The sequence below is a fragment of the Benincasa hispida genome, chromosome 11, assembly GCF_027475165.1.
Source record: "Benincasa hispida cultivar pf3 chromosome 11, pf3_genome.v1.1, whole genome shotgun sequence".
Classification (NCBI taxonomy): Eukaryota; Viridiplantae; Streptophyta; class Magnoliopsida; order Cucurbitales; family Cucurbitaceae; genus Benincasa; species Benincasa hispida.
Genome location: NC_143488.1, coordinates 41,331,878 through 41,346,783, shown reverse-complemented (window position 1 = coordinate 41,346,783; position 14,906 = coordinate 41,331,878).

The following is a 14,906-nucleotide window of genomic DNA, read 5'->3' as shown; positions in this document are numbered from 1 at the left end:
TTTTTCTTTTTTTTTTGTTACTTTTTTTTATTTGAGTCTTTTATATTCAAAGTATTTTTGTTTAAATATTTGGTGAAAAAAGTGAAAATTCATAGTCTAATTTAAATATTTAGTGAAAAAAATAAAAAATCATTGGTTTATCTATTTTGAAGAATGTGTATAGCTAGCATCTTAAATTTTCTTGGTTACTCTTTTTTAGGGATACATTTTTTTTACCGATCTTTTATAATTAATATATGATTATTTGATTGAAAATAATGGTTGGAAAAATAATAGATTAATCTTTTATATGTTCCTTGTGTTTTGAATAAAAAACAATGTAACCTTATACCCAAAGAAAATTTTAATCCATTATAATTAGTAAATTAATTAATTGTCAACCATAGATTAAAGAATAAAAAATTTGTAATTAAGAACTAAAATGATGAAACACAAAATATTTTATTACTTCATTCACAAAGAATTTAAAGAATTTTTCTTTAATTGTTAGAATTAACTTTACGTATATCACTGAAAAAAAATCTGATTTTTAGCAATGCAATTTTAGTGACTTTTTATGTCTGTCGTAAGTTTAGAGACGAAAAACTAATTTCATCTCCGTTGCAAGTTTAGAGACGAAAAACTAGTTTCATCTCTAAAAAAAGCGGCGCAAATAATATACGTCGCAATAACGAACGGTTTACTATTTCGTTGCAGGACATTGTGACTAATAGCTTAGTCGCAGGTTCTCAGCGACGGAAAAGAAAAGTCGCAAGAATTAATTGACTCGCCGTAAATTGTGGATAGTCTGCCAAATTTTTTATTGGGCCTACAACGAAATTGGTAATGGTCGCAGGCAGTTGTGACAGATTAGACAAAACGATGCAAGTTGCGGTGATTTGGGCTTCGTCGCAGGCCTAATTAAGTTAGGTTTTATACTTTTTACAGTAAGAGCAGCCGCTGGGTGTGAGACTAGTAATGTCATTCACTTGGGTTTTTGAAGGAGGAGCAGTCCTTGGCGTTCGGTGGCATCGTTGACAACATATATGAGAGGAGAAGCGGTGGGTAAAGCAGCGTGTTCGTCTGAAAGAAGGGAGGGAGATTTTGATAAGTTTTCGTTTGCCATTTCTTTCTTCCACTTCAAGATAAAAAATTGAAACTTTCTTTCTCCATAAACTCCTTTTCTTCGTCTTCAAGTCAGGTACACTCTTCATCTTTCTCTCTCAATCTGACCCTTTGCTTCTTCTTTAAAATTTTCTTCAATTTGTTTATCCAACGGATTTTCTGCAACTTTTAGATTACTTTCAGATCTCTTACCAACTCTGTGTTCTCTTCTTCAGGATGTTTTTCAAGCTGAGTTGCTCTTACGCTGAGGACCTTTTGATTTCTTGTTGTGAAAGTGGATGGAGGGGGAGTTGGGGAGAAGGAAAGTATATTTATGTTATTGTTGTGGAAAAACTAGTTTGGAGAAGGGGTGAAAATGAATATTTATGTTTGTTGTTGTGAATGGAATGAGGGGTGTGGCTTGGAGGCAGGGGTTATGTTAAATATATATAGCAACATTAACTAGTCTAGAAGATTCTTGAAGTATCGACATGAAAATGTAAATTAGATTTTTTCTAGAGGTATGTTGTAATATGTACACTAAATATTTCAAAAGAAAAGATCTAGAAATATCCTAGATTTTTATTAGATTCAAGGAATTCTAGAATTCGTTTAGATAAGGATAATCTAAATATCTAGAATGTTTTTAGGATCCAAGAATAGCGTACAAAAATCTTTTTACTTGGGCTCCAAGGATTTAATGCCTATAAATAGGAGGTGTGACCCCATATGTGAGCTAAGCAAAAAGCTAGAGAGCTAATGTGGAAAAGTGAATGAGTGTCGTGAGAGTGAAAGAATAACTTCTAAGTGTTTATCCTTGTATATTTCTAAATAAAAGTTTCTTTCTTTAAAAGAGATTGTTTCTCTTCCTTTTGTGCCAATTTCCTTCAACAAGTGGTATTAGAGCCAAACTAGCATAACTTGTTGTGGTGGAGCTTCTGAAGATCGAGTATAGTCTAGGATTGGGAAGCTTGTTGTTTGGGACACAGCTACTCGCGGAGTGCATTCATCACTACAAGATGATGGGAGACCTTCAAGTTGTTGGAGAAATCAAGAAGCCTGACGCTCAAAACTACAAAACATGGTCCACATGCATGAAGTCGTACCTCCAAGGCCAAGACTTGTGGGATGTTATGGGAGACACTAAAGCCAATCCACCAGTGGATGTTGCCGCTTTGAAGAAATGGAATATCAAGACAGATAAGGCCATGTTTGCAATTACCTATAGTTGATGAAGAAATTTGGAGCACATTAATACAGTAGAGATGCCTAAAAAAGCATGGGACACCTAAGAAAGCATAGGACACCTTCGCCTCACTTTTCTTAAAGAAAAATGATGTAAGATTGCAATTCCTAAAGAATGAGCTCCTATCAATTGCTCAAAGGGAGATGACTATCAACCAACACTTCACCAAGGTAAAGACTATATGCCGTCAAATCTCTTAATTAGATCCTACTTTTGCTGTTTCAAAATCCAGAATGAGGAGAATTATTATCCCTGGTCGTAAACCTGAATATGGAAGTTTTATCGTTGCTATTCAAGGTTGGGCAGTCCAACCTTCTTTGATTGATCAAGAAAATATGCTTGCCAGTCAAGAAGCATTAGCTAAGCAAATGTTAGAGGTTACATTAAAGAGTAATAAGGAAGAAACGCTCTTTCGTGGTCAAAGAAAAGGTTATTCAAAATATTAAAAGAAAGTAGGATAAAAAAGAGATGATGAAACTCTAAAACGCTCTTAAGTAGGGGAGCTAGTAAAGCTAATCAAAATCACGAGCATAGAAAAAAGGGTGAATGTTATAACTATGGAAAGATAAGCCACTATGCCAGAGACTATCATTGAAAGAAAAAGGTAGCAGAAAGCAATGCAGTCACCTCCTAGGCTGAAAGTATCAGTGAAGAAGAGTGGGATGCAGAGGCATGCTTTGCAACAACAGATCCCAACCCCCAATCCACATCCAATGTGGTGGAGAACGAAGTGTTGGCTCTCCATGCAGAAGAGGTAAATTATGAAAATGATTGAATTTTTTATTCAAGTTGCTCTAAACATATGACAGGAGATAAGAGGAAACTATAAAACACATTTGAGTACAAAGGAAGCCAAGTTGTTTTAACTGCAAACAACTTGAAGTTGCCAATAGCCCATGACAGGTAAGAACTATGAAATAGTGCCTCACTCCAATTCTAATTAAGTGGAACTAGAGAATGTATTTATGTGCCTGGAATGAAGAAGAAGTTGCCAATAGCCCATATTGGTAAAACTATGATAGTGCCTCACTCCAATTCCAATCAAGTGGAACTAGAGAATGTATTTATGTGCCTGGAATGAAGAAGAATTTAGTGTTAGTATCTCAATTGATATCAGCAGGCAACTTCATCGTGTTTGGACTTGACGATGTCAAGGTGTACCGTAATCTCAAAATCAGTGGTAAGTCGTTAATGGAAGGGTGTAGATTGGACTCCATCTACGTCATGTCAGTAGAGACCGCCTACGTGAATAAGACACAAAAGAATGAAATAGCAGATTTGTGGCATGCAAGACTTGGTCATGTTAGCTACAGCAAATTGAAGACAATGATAAACAAGTCTATGCTTAAGGGGTTTCCTTAACTTGATATAAAAAAAAAACATGATCTGTGCTAGTTGCCAATATGGAAAGGCACATCAACTGCCATTCAAGGAGTCCAAATTCAAAGTAAAGTAATCATTGGAGTTGGTGCATTCTGACGTATTTGGTCCTATTAAGCAATCTTCAATAAGTGGTATGTGCTACATGGTGACCTTTATTGATGACTTCTCTAGGTATGTTTGGGTTTTCTTTATGAAAGAGAAGTCTAAAATAATTATAAAGTTTAAAGAATTCAAAGAACAAGTTAAAGGTGAATTAGGATAGAGAATTCAATGCCTATATATAGATAATAGAGGAGAATAAATGTTTAATGAATTCTTTTAGTACTTACAAAAGTATAAGATACGTCATCAATTGATATGTCCAAACACTCCACAACAAAATGGAGCGGCACAAAGAAAAGATAGACATCTTGCAGAAGTGTGCCATAGCATGTTACATGCAAATAATGTGCCAGGAAGATTTTGGGCTAAATGCATGGGAACTGCAGTCCATGTGGTTAATAGACTTACCCAATAAATGATTAGGTTCAAGTAGCCTTATGAAAGGTTGCTGAATATCAAGACAATAGTTGGACACTTTTGAGTCTTTGGTTTGTGTGTTATGTGTATGTACCATATCATCTGAGAAAGAAATTTGACAAGAAAGCAATTAGATGCATCTTTGATGGATATGACAACCAAAGAAAAAGGTGAAGATGCATTGATCTTATCAGTGGACGATGCTATACATCAAGGAATGTGATATTTGATAAAGCATCATCATGGTGGGCACCCAAATTAGAAAAGTCGCCTAAAGATGAAAATTATTTGAAAGAAGGACCAGAAGAAGAAATAAACAAGCTCCAATAGAAAGAGAAGAAGAAAACAACAAAGACGAAGAAGAGCAATTGAGGACATAAAGTCCTTGGCAAAGTAGAGTACATAATCAAGAGCTACAATTACGGAGATCAATAAGACTAAGAAAACCTAATTCCAGGTACACGAATGCTGCATTAGCAACATTTGAGGAGCCAACAACATACGAAGAAATGTTAAAGAATATCCAATGGAAAAAAGCCGTGGAAGAAGAAGTTGAAACAATAGGAAAGAATCGAATGTGGAACTTGGTGTCAAAGCCTAAAGGTGTTATACCCATATCTTGTAATTGAGTTTTCAAAATTAAAACTCGAGCAGATGGGACATTAGAGAGATATAAAGCTCGACTGTTGGCTCGAGGGTTTTCTCAACAGTATGGCTTGGACTATGATGAGACATTCAGTTTTGTAGCAAAGCTCACCATTGATCAAGTCATATTAGCACTTGCTGCTAGTAAGGATTGGAAGTTATGGCAAATGGATATTAAGAATTCTTTCTTAAATGGAGAGCTAGATCGAAAAATATATATGGAGCAACCAAAAGGATTTAAGGATGAATCTCATCATGACTACATCTATAAATTGAGAAAGGCTTTATATGGTTTGAAGCAAGCATCAAGAGCCTAGTACGGAAAAATTGCAGAGTTTCTAATTGAAAGTGGCTTTACAGTAGCTCCAGCAGATTCTAGCTTATTTGTCAAAGCTCAAGACTCAAAGATCACAATCATATTAGTCTATGTGAATGATCTAATCATAACAGGAAACCACATTGAAGAAGTCGATAAATAAAGTAGAATCTACTAGTCCGATTCGAAATGAAAAAAGCTTGTAGAACTAAAACATTTACACTGATGGAGGTTAATAAAAGGTTTTGGATGCATGAAGGAAAAGATCTTAGACTCAACAAGTATCATCGTTTGGTAGTGCTTTGGAAAAAACGAAGAGAGCATGAGAAGACATTCTTTGCTTCACCCTTGACGACCGGAGCTTTGCCAGAGATAGATCTCGAGAGAGACTCCAGCATGGCACCAAGCAGCCTTGATCTTTTGCCAATATCAGCTCTCCACCTCTCTTCTTATCTCTTTATTGTATTACATGGCTTAAGACATTAATAAATTTTGTAATCAATGCATCTCTTTATTTCCTTCGCCATCTTCATAACTTCTTCTCATCCCTTACTTTCATTGAACTAAGTAAGATTGCAAGAGTATTAACTAATCATACGGCATAGACATATTGTAGCAAACCACCGAGAGGTGTGCATTGCACGAGTATAGTGAGTAAATCCTCTTTTCTTAATGTAAGGCTATAACAACGCTTGTCTATGAGCGGTCGCAATGCTTGTATATGAGCTGATCAGCGGTGACTAACTGCCTGAGAGGGTAAGTAGTGGAACTCACTAAGCAAAGTAAGCAGTGTTCCTAGAGATAAGAATGATCTTATGTTTAGCACTACCATGCTTTATGTGATTATCTTGTCTTATGAGTGCATCATTCATCATTTGGACATACTTGGGAGAGTTGTCTAAAGACAGAATCTAGGCTTGGGAGAGTCAGATTAGATCGCATAAGCAAGAGTAGAAACTTAGGAATAAGTTCTATCTGCTATTTACACATCGCATGCGCTCTAGAAATAGGAAATGGTGGTATGTGGTCATCTTATCTTAAGTGCGCATAAGCAAGAATAGAAACTTAGAAATAAGTTCTCTCGACATGTTCGCATATGCATCGCATTCGTATATTTGTGTATAGCATGATCGCATAACTTGTGCTAACTGAGGTTACCCTTGCGATCAAAGCTTAATGATGTGGTGAAGTTATCCCCTCCACCATTTTATCTATTTTTTCATGCATTTTATTACGCACTAACAGTTGTCGCGTCTCTACTAACTCTCATAGTCATACTTCCATTGCTTATTCTGTTTAGTTAGGAGTAGGAGTAGTGCATAGTTCTTTAACTTCATTATTCTTTTATTTATCGCCACAAGCACATTAGTTTGCAACATTTAGCTACAAGTCCCTGAGTTCGACCTCGGATCACCCAGAGAAACTTGCGTTCTCGTTATACATGGCAAGAAATCAAGAAAACTTGTGGCAGGAATGCATGGGCATCACATATATTCTTAAATGCATCTTGCATATTTCTTAGTCCAACGTATGACCATCGACGCATGCAGGTCAATGCATATTTATGCTCCATTTTCCACCCATCAAGTTTTTGGTGCCGTTGTCGGAGACTTGGCAGCTAATAGTTTATTGAGTTTTGTGTTTTTACAAGCACCATTTTTATCATGGGCTTATTGTAACTTGTGCTACCAAGTTGCAAACAATATAAGAGTGAAGGCGATACGCTGAGAGCCACTATTGACCCCGAGATAGAAAGGCTATCCGTCGCGTGAGCTGAAACCAGTCTTAGGCACATGTCAACCAACATGCGGCCATCAAATGCTAGAAGCTCCGATGGTCAGGACGAGTCTCTTAACCTAAGCAGTTGAGATCAATCTTCTGCATGGAAAACTCCTTGCGGTGGTTTCACTCCAATTTCTTCAGGGATGTCTTCTACTCTATCTTTACCTTGCTTTCCTAGTTTAGTTTATTTATTTGATCATTGTCATTTTGGATTTGCGGTTGTTTTCTTGGATGTGGTGTGCGTTCGTTCCTTGTAGGTGCGATAATAATTCTCTTCGGTGTGTAGTTTCAACGGAAGAATCCTCTCCATCATTCGACGCATGACTATGATCGCATGAATTCTAAAGTATGGTCGCAAGTGTTATTCTACTCGAAGGTTCTTTTCTTGTTATCTTTTATGCATTATTCTTCTGAAATTCTCTTTTGTTCGCTTGCCTACCTTTGCGTTGATAAATTAACATCCATGATGATACTTATAATTCACTATATCCGCTTACTAAACGTCACAAGGCTCACCTCACTTTAATAGCTTCTTCAAGGTTTGATAGTCTAAGTTTTATCATGTGCAAACCTCTGTTCAAACATTTGTTACCACATTCCTGATAAGTTTGTTTTTAGCTTTTTGGCAAGAGCACTGCCACTTTCTAAGTTTGGGGGTGGCAGTGGTCGGGGCAAATGCGTCCATCACATTGTGATGCTAAAAAAAAGGGTAATATAAACTCCACTCTCAGCGCAAAGGGGAAACCCAAGCTGATAAGAGTTAAAGTTGTGAAAGACACTTACCCATAGTTGGATACTTCGTATGACACCCGTGCAGGTAAGCCAAAACGAAAGTAACTGGCCAAGATCAACGCATAAGGACAACTCCTCTATCTGGCCCAAGCCCAAATTAAGCTAAGGCAAAAGTTGAGTTGAATATGGCACGCAACCGAAGTTAGACTCCTGCATGACATCTGTGGGGGCAAGCCAAAACGAAGAGCGTAACTAGATTCATAACCACACTTCAATAATATATCGCAAAGCTTTGAATTGTTTTAAATGAACGCATTGTAAAAAGCTAAAAGCAAAGTAGCTTAAAATGAGTAAAAAGTTTTTTAGCAAAGGCTTGCCAGATTTAAACTTAGAAAAGATCTCTTTGAAGAAGTAGCCAAAGTTGAGGAGAGCGTTACTGCAAAGGTTAGAGGTATGAGTGAATTATATTTTGAAAAGTTAGTCATCGCAAGGAAAAGCCAGAAGGTGAATTTTGAATTTCTTAAGTATAAGGCATGCTCAAGGACAAGCATGATTCTAAGTTTGGGGTGTGATAGCTGGTAGAAATACAAGTTATTGTAGCCTTTTATTTAAAATTATGAGGGCTAACAAGTAGAATATGCGGTGATTATATTAAGAATTCATGTGAAAAATGATCTTGCATCGATCAACATTGAAAATCTCGGCTAATCCAATATTATACGTTATTCTGTGTCAAAACGTTTATTTTTCTAGCTATTGCAGGAGTTGATCGCATGTGGTGAACCCCAGACCATCGCAAGGGTGATCGCATACGTTCATCGCATAGATGTTGCGGTTATTGATCGCATGCATTCACCGCATGGATGTTGCTACTATAAAGTAATAACCATGATAGAAGGGTCATCGCAAGGTTGGTGGAATGCAATGGTACTTTGGAAAAAACGAGCATGATCGCATACCTTGGGAATACCAAAAAGATGATGTTGACATTTCACCTACCGCGCCATTAGTGGCAGTGATTCAGAGCAGGATCATCAATGCTATCAGCGATTGAGCTCTATAAATAGAGCCGTAGAGCCCAAATTCAAAGTATCCGAGCTTCTGCCTGAAGGCAGATCCTTGTGATCACAAATAAGAGTGTGAGAAGACATTCTTTGATAGTTCTTCATTTCTTCACCTATTCCGAGTGACGACCGGAGCTTTGCCAGAGATAGATCTAGAGAGAGACTACTTCACCGCCCATCCATGGCACCACCGGCAGCCTTGACACATATCTGATGGAAGCAAGAGATTGCCAACATCTAGCCCTCCACCTCTTCTTATCTCTTTATTGTATTACATTTTGGCTTAAGACATTAATACATTTTGTAATCAATGCATCTCTTTATTTCCTTCGACTCCATCTTCATTAACTTCTTCTTTTTCATCCCTTACTTTCATTGCAACGAACTAAGTAAGATTGCAAGAGTATCACATACTCAATCATGCGGCATAGACATATGAAACATGTAGCAAACCACCGAGAGGTGTGCATTGCACGAGTATAGTGGGTAAATCCTCTTTTCTTAGTGTGAGGCTATAGCAACGCTTGTCTATGAGCGATCGCAATGCTTGTATATGAGCTGATCAGCGGTGACTAACTGCCCGAGAGGGTAAGTAGTGGAACTCACTAAGCAAAGTAAGCAGTGTTCCTAGAGATAGGAATAATCTTATGTTCAGCATAATCATGCTTTATGTGATCATTTTGTCTTATGAGTGCGTCATTCATCATTTGGATATACTTGGGAGAGTAGTCTAAAGACAGAATTGGAAGAGTCAGATTGGATCACATAAGCAAGAGTAGAAACTTAGGAATAAATTCTATTTGCTATTTACACATCGCATGCGCCCTAGAAATAGGAAATGGTGGTATGCGGTCATCTTGTCTTAAGTGCGCATAAGTAAGAATAGAAACTTAGAAATATGTTCTCTCGACATTTTCGTATATACATTGCATGCGTATATTTGTGTATAGCATGATCGCATAACTTGTGCTAGCTGGGGTTACCCTTGCGATCAAGCTTAATGATGCGGTGAAGTTATCCCTTCCACCATTTTATCTATTTTTCCATGCATCTTATTACGCGTTAACAGTTTTCGCGTCTCTACCAACTTTCATAGTCATACTTCCATTGCTTAATCTGTTTAGTTAGAAGTAGGAGTAGCGCATAATCCTTTAACTTCATTATTCTTTTATTCATCGCTGCAAACACATTACTTCGCAACATTTAGCTACAAGTCCTTGAGTTCGACCTCGGATTACCACGAGAAACTTGCATTCTCGTTATACTTGCCGAGAGAGCAAGAAAACTTGTGGTAGGAATGCATGGTCATCGCATATATTCTTAAACGCATCTTGCATATTTCTTAGTCCAACGTATGACCATCGACGCATGGAGATCAACACATATCATAAGATGCACGCATATTTACGCTCTATTTTCCACCCATGAGTTGGCTCAACAGTGCCAACTCAATGAGACTCCCATTTTAGGGGTAAGACTGAATAGATAGCTGGGGACATAGGGTACAAGATGAAGTTCACGCCTACCTGTTTTAGGGATAGGAGAAATGTTGTTTTCTCAAGTACTGAATCTAGGTCTTGAACAAGGGGCCCCACCCTCTCACTAAGCTGAGAGAGTTTGGTTTAGTGATTGGATCACAAATCAGTTGTTCATTAGAGCATCAGTAGAAACTTGAGTAATAAGATGTAATCTCGGGGGTAAAACAAATATTTTGATCTAGCCTTACAAACAACCTGTGAAGGGTCGACTTGCTGATTATAGTTAAATCATGTGGACAATACTATCTGACAGTGAGGAGAATTCAGGGGTAAGACCGAATAGATAGCTGGGGACATAGGGTACAAGATGAAGTTCACGCCTACCTGTTTTAGGGATAGGAGAAAGGTTGTTTTCTCAAGTACTGAATCTAGGTCTTGAACAAGGGGCCCCACCCTCTCACTGGGCTGAGAGAGTTTGGTTTAGTGATTGGATCACAAATCAGTTGTTCATTAGAGCATCAGTAGAAACTTGAGTAATAAGACGTAATCTCGGGGGTAAAACAAATATTTTGATCCAGCCTTACAAACAACCTTTGAAGGGTCGACTTGCTGATTATAGTTAAATCATGTGGACAATATATCTACAGTGAGGGGAATGCAACTATGGGCTTTAGTGGAGTGACCATTAGTTAACGAATGGGGATTAATCTGGTCTAATGAGTTTAGCCAATTAATCTCGGATCGTTGGAGCCCTTGATCTGTAGGTCCGCGAGGTCCCCCTACTAGCTCGTAACAGACTAGCTCTAGAATAACGTGATAAGTTATTTGAAACGTTCAAATTAGAATTAAGGGAATTAGTAATTACATGAGATATAATTACGTGTTTAATTTGAGAATAAACGGAATAGGAGAATTTATATTTAAATATGATTTAAATATACAAAGATGGATGTGTGTAAAATTTAATTTAATATTTGATATTAAATTAATTAAGTTTTCTTTTAAAATTAATTTATGAAATTAATTTTATTTTTCAATTTTAAAATCAAAATGGATTTAGGAATTATTAAATTTTGATTTTTGATATAAAATTTGAAAAATGAAAAAACAAAACACAAAATAGAAAAACCTTGTTTTCCATAATCCATCTTTTTAATTGCTCACACAAAAGTCATCATCTTTGTCTTATCTTTCTCCAAACATGAGCTGCAACTCATGCAACTCTCTCCCTTGCATGTTGATCTGCAATATAATGAAGAGTTTGGAGTAAAATTTGGGCATGCAATCAAGAGAGAATTTTAGAGAAAAATCAGGTTGAAGAAAGAGTTCTTCACCAAGATTGCTGCTAAGAGCTTTTCTCTTTCATCCCTTGATTCAAGCTTGTTTTGAGTTCCACAACTCAATCTAGATCACCAAGAGAATGGTGGAAAATATTTTGAGGTGGTCTGCAACAAGATTTGGAGAATTGTTGTTGTTTTTGCTAGCCTAATACATCTAGGCCCATTCAATGGACTTGTCTCTTCTTTCAGCACATTTATTCGGATCCTTATATTGGGCTTGGTATACACTTTCTAGTCTGTAAGGAAAAAGTATTATTACTATCTTTATGAGGCCCATTTTTTAGCTAGTTTTTAATGAGTTGTAAGAAGGAATATTCCTCCACAAAATTTGTTATAAAAGGCTTCAAGGGATTGGCTGAATGGTTGCAAATTTCACCTAAATCTGTTTATCCTTGTAGGGGTTTTTTCGTGCGTGAAAGGGACCCAACTGAAGCATTTCTCCTGAGGTTTAAAAGGACTTGTTAGGAAAGCATTCAGTAAGAGGGATGAGAAGCATAATATGCTATTTGAACCATTATAATTTTTGTGTTGTTTGTTCTTTCTACTCTTCCTCTTCTTCTTCATTATTTTTCAGTCGAATACTTCTACTGTTTCTACACTGAGCTGAAAGGTTGGTAAGCATAGTTTAGTTAAACAACTAATTCTACAACAAAAGTCAACTACATACATGATGTTTAAAAAAAAATATATGGAAATAAGAAGAAAAGGAAGTTATTAAAGTTGTATAAATACATGCATTCTAGAAAGGGAGAGTGTGAGATTCATTTGGATTGTACACCTGAGATTTGGAAATATTTTGCTTTATAAAAGTGTTTACTTGCTACTTTCATCATAGATGTTAAGAATTGACAATCAAAGATCAATTGAAAACGTAAAACAAAAGAGATTGACACAGAGGAAGAATATTTTTTATTAGAGAGAACAATACATATTACAGAATTAAGACGCCTTTAGGGTCAGAGAATTCATATAGCGCACTTCTCTAAACCTTGGAGTCATAAACGTAAATAAACCCATAAGTTCCTTGGTCATTTGAAGTGCCACATACCTTATTCAAGGCATTCTAATAGTAAATGTAGGCGTTTTACATTGAACCACACTAAACCCATGAGTTCCTACTTTTTCGTCTGGAATTCTCTCTTTTACCCATTGGTTTAATCAAATTTCTTCGCTTCACTTCATCTTCCATTCATTTCCTTCAAGCCAAGTGTGAGAGAGAGAGTTGTTCCAATTTTTAGATGTCTGAAAAGAAGGAAATAGGAGACAAATTGTTTATAGCTTAAGTGTGCAAATCGGTAAAGAGATGATTGATATGTGATGAACGTTGTCGAAGTGAAGTCACTTGGGTGAGAGAGAAAGTTTGTGATTTTCATTTTTCTTGGGCCCACTTACAACTGGTATCTGAGCCAGATTCTATTTCAAGAAACAAATCAAGAAAATTAAAAAACTCATATCTTGAAGAGAATGGCAACTAGAACGAATGAAATTTATAGGTTTAAGGGAAATGGTGATTTTGGTGTAAGAAAATCAAAGTAATATAGCTTCAATAAAAGGAATTTAAAGCCCTTGAAGACCTTAAAACTTTGCCTATAGAAGAGAAACATAGAATGAAAGAAGCAGCCTACAAGGCACCAGACAATGAAAGAAGCAACCTACAATGCACTTATTTTGAATGTAACTTAACACATATTGATGAAGAAGAGACAAATGTTGAAAACGAAGTAGGCCATCACAATACAACTCAATAGATAGAGAAGAAAATTGTTCTCTTACTCACAGAATATTGGAGAAACTAGATGTTGAATCTTACTTTTTTCTTGGCTTGCTTACAAATGACAAATCCTACACATATTTATACTAGTAGGAAAATACATCAAAAGGCATCAATGATAAATACAAATACATGTGACTTTTCACCAATACATGAACATTCATCAATGTATCTTGTAATTCATGTATTCAAACTATTCCTTGAATCTCAACAATTCATGTATCTAATTAAATGTAATTCATGGACCTTGAATATAAGTCTAGATTAATTCTATCATCCTCCATTAATCTAGACTTGAGCAACTCCAAGCTTTTCTCTGAACTTAACAAATAACTCAAATTTCAGTGCCTTCGTAAAAATATCCACCACCTGATCTTGAGTCTTGCAATACTTCACCATCAGTTCTCCATCTTTAACCAAATCTCTGATAAAATGATACTTGATTCTAATATGCTTACTTCTTCCATGAAAGACTAGATTTTTTTATAATACAATGGCGGAACTATTATCACAATATAAAGTAGTTTGACTTCTTTGCGTACACTTCAATTCTTTCAACATTCGTTTAAGTCATAGAGCTTGAAATCCAGCTGCAGATAAAGAGATGTATTCTACTTCGGTGGTAGAAAGAGCAACATTAGGTTGTTTCTTTGAAGTCCATGAAAAACATTCAAACCAATGTTAAAAACATAACCAGATGTGCTTTTATGATCATCAACATTACCATCCCAATCACTATCACAAAAACCAACTAACATTGATTCTGGAACTTTCTTGTAATAATTTCCAAAATTAATAGTGCCAAGAATGTAACAAAGCACTCGCTTACCCGCTTCCCGATGACTTCTTTTCGGGCTTGACATAAATCTGTGTAACATACTTACATCAAATAGAATATCAGGTCTTGTTGCAGTCAAGTACATCAAGCTTCCAGCTAAGCTTCGACATAAGCTTGGATCAACATCTTCTCCAATATCATTCTTGCTCAATTTCAAATTTTCATCCATGGGCGTGTTACAAGGAAAAACATTTTCCATTCTGATTTTTTTCAGCAAATCACGAGTATACTTTTGTTGTGAGATGACAATCTCTCCATCTTTTTTATTGACTTCAATTCCTAACAAATAATGGATGAGACCCATATAATTCATCTCAAATTCTCTTGTCATGGAATTCTTAAAATCATTACACAACAGTTTATCATTTCCAGTAAAAAGCTAATCATCGACATATAATGAAACAATAAGAAATTTGTCATACTTATCTTCTTTGACATAGAATGCATGCTCATATGGACACCTTCGAAAACCTGTATTTATAAAGAAACTGTCAATGCGACCATACCAAGCTCGCGGAGCTTGCTTCAATCCATACAAGGCCCTTTTCAACTTGTACACTTTGTCTTCTTCTCCTTTTTTCACATAACCCAAAGGTTGTTTAATGAATATCTCTTCCTTCAAGTGTCCATTCAAAAAAGTGGATTTTACATCCATTTGATAAACTTTCCATTCATTTTGAGCAGCCAAAGACAAAATCAATCAAACTGT